This window comes from Microtus oregoni, unplaced genomic scaffold (genome assembly GCF_018167655.1).
Source record: "Microtus oregoni isolate MIOR12 unplaced genomic scaffold, Mior012 000001F_ref0000356, whole genome shotgun sequence".
Classification (NCBI taxonomy): Eukaryota; Metazoa; Chordata; class Mammalia; order Rodentia; family Cricetidae; genus Microtus; species Microtus oregoni.
The window spans coordinates 72139724-72144702 of record NW_024543060.1 but is presented as its reverse complement, the minus strand read 5'-3'; the positions used below and the strand labels follow the sequence as shown (position 1 = coordinate 72144702).

Here is a 4979-nt window from a genome sequence, read left to right as displayed (position 1 = left end):
TGTGGACCAGCTCCTTCCCCGGTTCCTCTTCCTTAAAAGCCACTGTTCCCACGAGATCTTCCATGATGCCATGAGATCTTCCATGATGACACCAGGAAAACTGGGTGCCCCTCTTGGGGTTCTTTGCCTCATTAATAAAACAATTTTAAAATGGACTCAAACAGAACATTGAGAACACAGTTATTAGAGTTTAAAAGAAAAACGCCCAGGACAGGCATGCTCTGTAGCTGGAGGGAGGGGACATGCTGGTCCAGAGGTCTAACATGGGGGACAAGTAGACTCATAAGTAGGGAGGAGAGTTTTCAACAGAGTAACGAGACCCAAAATACCAGCAAAAGTGTACTTAGGTCTGGCCAGCATCCAAAAGAAAGAGACAGGGAAAAAAAGCAAAGTTGAGCCTTTCTGGGGGCCTCAGAAAGGTGGGAAGACCCAGTCAAACTCATGGGGGTCCTAGGGACTGTACTCAGGGGTAAGAATTTTGGGTGAGAAAATTACAGTATCTCATTAAATGGTTGTTTCCTATTTCTTTAGCATGGATTAAGATGAATCCACCTTCCAATGGGTGGTTTCTTGAGGTGATTGACCTGGTCCAACTGCAAGGTTAGGTCCCACCCAGGCCAGAGAGTCTTTTTTTCTCCGTTGACTGCCAAGTTTTTCCTTAACAGGTCTATACTGCTGCTCTAATGATGACATGAATTAGGCGTATCCCTAATTCCATACCAACTAATTCTGTTAGGAAAGAGTAAACAGTAGCTATGCAGAACACACAAAGTCAGTACTCCAGGCAATCATATGACCTCACACAAAGAGCTCTGCCTTAGGCTACCATCTCTAGTTATCAAGTCAACTAGCTAGGTTTCATAAAGTGTGGGTGAATTATATGATAATGTAAAAAGCATGATACATAATCACATAAAGTTATCCTTATTTTTAATGGCTGTTGTCAAGGAGACCCAGATCATCTTATTTCTTATGGGGAGAAAAAAACAAAAGCAAGATTACACCATCTGCTGCCTTTCTAATGAAGGCTGGAGTCCAAGGAGAACGCCTGGAGGATGCTCACCCCACCCACCCACCATTGTCTGTGGCTCAAACAGTGCGAATTGGACGTCCAGTGGGCAAAGTCCCAAGCCCAAACATGTTTGATATGAATGACGAAATGTTTTAAAGGGGTTCTGAACTGACTTCTTTAAGAAGTGGGCTGGCTAGCAAACTGTCTACCTCAGCTTCCCTCTGGTCCCACCTTAAACACACTGGTCCATTTCATCTAGATTTCCTGCTTAGCCCCAGGAGATAGGAATTTTCCAGGCCTGCCAAAAGAACCAAGGGCCCCTAGGCTAGAGTCACCTTTGTGGGGGATTTCCTTTATTTACAGCACAGTAAAAAGGGCTTTCCTGTTTCTGAGGTTTTTATCTTGGTATCAATATAACATGGTTGGCTCAACAGAAATAGACTATGGTCTATATATATATATACTAGTAATAGAGATGGTGAAAGCAGGAACAATAAATGTGATTGAAAAAATACATATAATATCCAAATTTAAGAAACAAGTCATAAACACCCCCAACAGACTCAAGAAACTCACTATAAATAAATGAACAAAGAATATAGCTCAGTAGTAAAGCAGCTGTGCAGTGTGGTTTTAATTCTCAGCAACACACATACCTTCCACACCTACGCGCACACACACACACCAAACACACACACACACACACACACACACACAAATACACAAATCTACAGTCTAAGAAAAAAATGTCATTAATCACAAAGACCTGAAGAATTTACTTTCTGGTAAATTCCAAAACAAGACAGTTTTATATAAGCAAATATATATGTTTGTGTATGTATATATACACATATCTATGCAACTGGCCTATTTTGTGTATAGACATATATGCATACATATATACAAAAGTAAAATGTATATAAACTGAAGGTATCTTCATAAAACAAACCAGTTAAAGGCTAGGAAGATATCTACACAATTCAGTCCTGCAATTCTAGGTTAGAAGTTTCCACATCAACCAGGTGGTAGCGGTGCCCATCTCCTTAAATTCCAGCACTTGGGAGGCAGAAGCAGGCAGATCTCTGAGTTCAAGGCCAGCCTGGTCTACAGAGTGAGCTCCATGACAGGGTTTTCTCGAAAAACCAGGACAGAAAAAAAATCTAGTGGCTAAATTCACTCCAAGAATTCAGACTTGCTAGTATAAGGTATAGCTTAGACATTAATTTCCAAAAGTTTTCCATGTACATCTAAAATTGAACAAACAAGGTATGACATCGCATAGCTTGGGAGTCCAGCACTTGGGAGGAGAAGGCAGAAGGACCAGGAGTTCAAGGTCTTCCTTACCAATGTAGGAAGGAAGGGAGGAAGTAAATAAATAGAGCACGAACAAAAACTGAAGCAATGCTGTAAAAATTGCATTGACTATCGTTAAATATTAGAACTATTGCACCTTTAAGAGCCAACCATATGAGCTGGTGAGCTGGTCAGCATGACGTGTCTGTCACCCACTAACTGCTTTGACCAACGACATACACAACAGTGGGTCCCCAGGAGTACCTGCAGCACCTGTGACATTTTAGCCCCATAATCCGGATAAGCATGCTCTCTCATTCACGCGGTGACACAATTAAGTAACGTCTCATTTGCAGAACGTAGCCCCCGTCATTACGGAACACACAACGGCAATTATGCAATGGCTTGTGGTCTCCTTGGATAGACAAACGCTCGTCGAGAGAAAAGGGGATTAAAAACCATTTATCAGCAGGGTTGAAAGTTCCTTTCTTCTCATATCGCTTCATACAACTGTCGAGGTTGGGAGGCACGATCCTCAAACCTTGAGAACAAACTAGAGATGAGCTGGAACAGGAGAGCCGCAAAAGACATGATTAGCAGCTGGAAGGCGCTGCCAACAGTCATGTCCTTTATAAAGGAAAACAAGCATATTTCACAGGCTGGTTTTCTATTTCAGCTGTAATCAGTTACTTGGTGGTTTAAACAACACAGATTTATCATCACATAGCCCTGTAGGTTAGAACGCTAACATGGACCCCTGAGGGCTCATACCAATGCAGGAGTAGGCTACGTTCCTTTCCTTGGTTCTGGGGTTCAGATTTCTGGCCTTTTCCAACCTCTCTAGCTCCTTGGTCTTGGCTCCCCTGATCTGCCTTCAGGCGGACTACTCAGGCTACCAGCTCGCTATTTCCTGATTCTCTTTCCCAGCTTAAAAAAAAAAAAGTTCCCTCTGTCTGGCTTTTGTTGATGTGTTTTGCCTTTCTCTTCTACTTTTAAAGACGTGGTTTTAGTGGAAACTCGAGATTCTGTTTCCTACTTAACGGCAAAGGATTGGCAACTTCATTTCACCTGCCCCTTAATGTTGCTTTGTCACGTGACCTAACATAGTCACATAGCAATGACAATGCAGAGGCAAGTCAAGCTAGACTGCCAATCACAGAGCAGCCAGTGAACACCCAACTCTCAGTTTGGTCAAGACTGACAACCACCTCAAATCCAAGAACTATGGTATAAGCATCCTTGGTTGGAGGAGGTGGGCACCAGTGTGCCTTACAGCCTTGACGTTTTGCTAACATAAAATAAATAAATAAATAAATAAATAAATAAATAAGTAAAATCTTCATTCAGCACGTGAAACTTGGAATGCTGACCCAGTGCATCTGGTTGTCACAATGTCTCTGCTTTTATTTTTAACAACATCCTATTATTTATAATTACGTGCATGTGTCTGATCTGTCCGTGGGCGTGTGAGTGGCTGGTGTAGGAGGGTCTTCTTTTTATGTGTTGCTTTCATTGGTTGAATAAAAAAAAACTGCCTTGGCCTTTTGATAGGGCAACCCTTAGGTGGGCGGAGTAGTCAGAACAGAATGCTGGGAAGAAGGGAAGTGTGGCAGACACCATGATTCTACGACCTGAGACAGATGTAGGTTAGAATCTTGCCGGGAAGCCACAGTCACGTGGTGCTAGAGGTGGTACTTGGAGGCTGGAGGTGGCAGAGCCCCCTGGAGACTGAGTTACAGGTAGTTGTGAGCCACCCAACATGGGTGTCAGAAGCCAGATCAACTTTAAAAGTAATATGTGCTCTTAACCAATGAACGGTCTCCAGCCTCGCTATACTTTTATATTATCCGCTCTTCATTCGATAGCATTGCCACTTTGGACTGTCTTGAGTGTCATATTCTTTCTTAAATATACGAAAACTCATAGTGAAGCATGAGCTCTGGATTGCAAATGACGGGTTGTTTCCAAGCCTGCTTTATGTCCACGCCTACCAGTTCAACAAAAACACACACAAGCGCTAACCCCGACTGAAGAGCTAATAAGGAGCGTTGTTTTGGAAAGCTCCAAGACAGCAGTAATCAACCGCCCAAGACGTGTATTCACAGGGCAAGTGCACCTTCCTCTTCTCCAGACCTGTTCCATGGCAGACATCACTAATCAGCCAGGAGTAACTTTAAAATCCTTCAGAGCTTGCGAGGTAATTACATTAGGAATAGCCAATCAGAATTGGCACGTAAGCTCTGTTTTCCCTTCCATGTTAAAACAAACAAACAAAACAAAACAAAACAAAAACCTACAACAGAAGGAGATTCTCCCAAGGATTTTTCTGAGAGCCGCTGTTGCTCTAAAACAAAGCACCGTGGCATTTTATAAGGACGCTATGCAAGTAGTTCACGATCATGATGGAGAAATTAGGAGGAAAAAAGAAACAAAGAAACAAATAACAAAACCCACACAAAATCCTACCCTTCAGAAATAAGCCTTCTGCCAGATGTCAACCTTTGTCCTGGTTTCTCTTCCTTTTGCATTGACAAAGGATTCAGCCAAAAGCCACTGACAGGAGACCGGGTTTGTTCAACTCTCAGTTCCAGCTTAGAGTCTGTCATAGCAGTGATGTCACAGCCGCAGGAGCTGGAGGGAGCTGGTCACGTCGCACCTGTAACCAGGAGCAGAG

The 4979-nt window shown here is 42.9% G+C and overlaps 1 non-coding gene across 1 annotated transcript; it reads right to left on the bottom strand.

Annotated features, from left to right (window-relative positions):
* Nucleotides 1-4198: 4198 nt before the first annotated feature.
* On the bottom strand, nt 4199-4324 carry LOC121464802. The gene has a single exon (XR_005976566.1). It is a non-coding gene; the product is annotated as a small nucleolar RNA SNORA40 (small nucleolar RNA).
* Between the last annotated feature and the right edge of the window lie 655 nt (nt 4325-4979).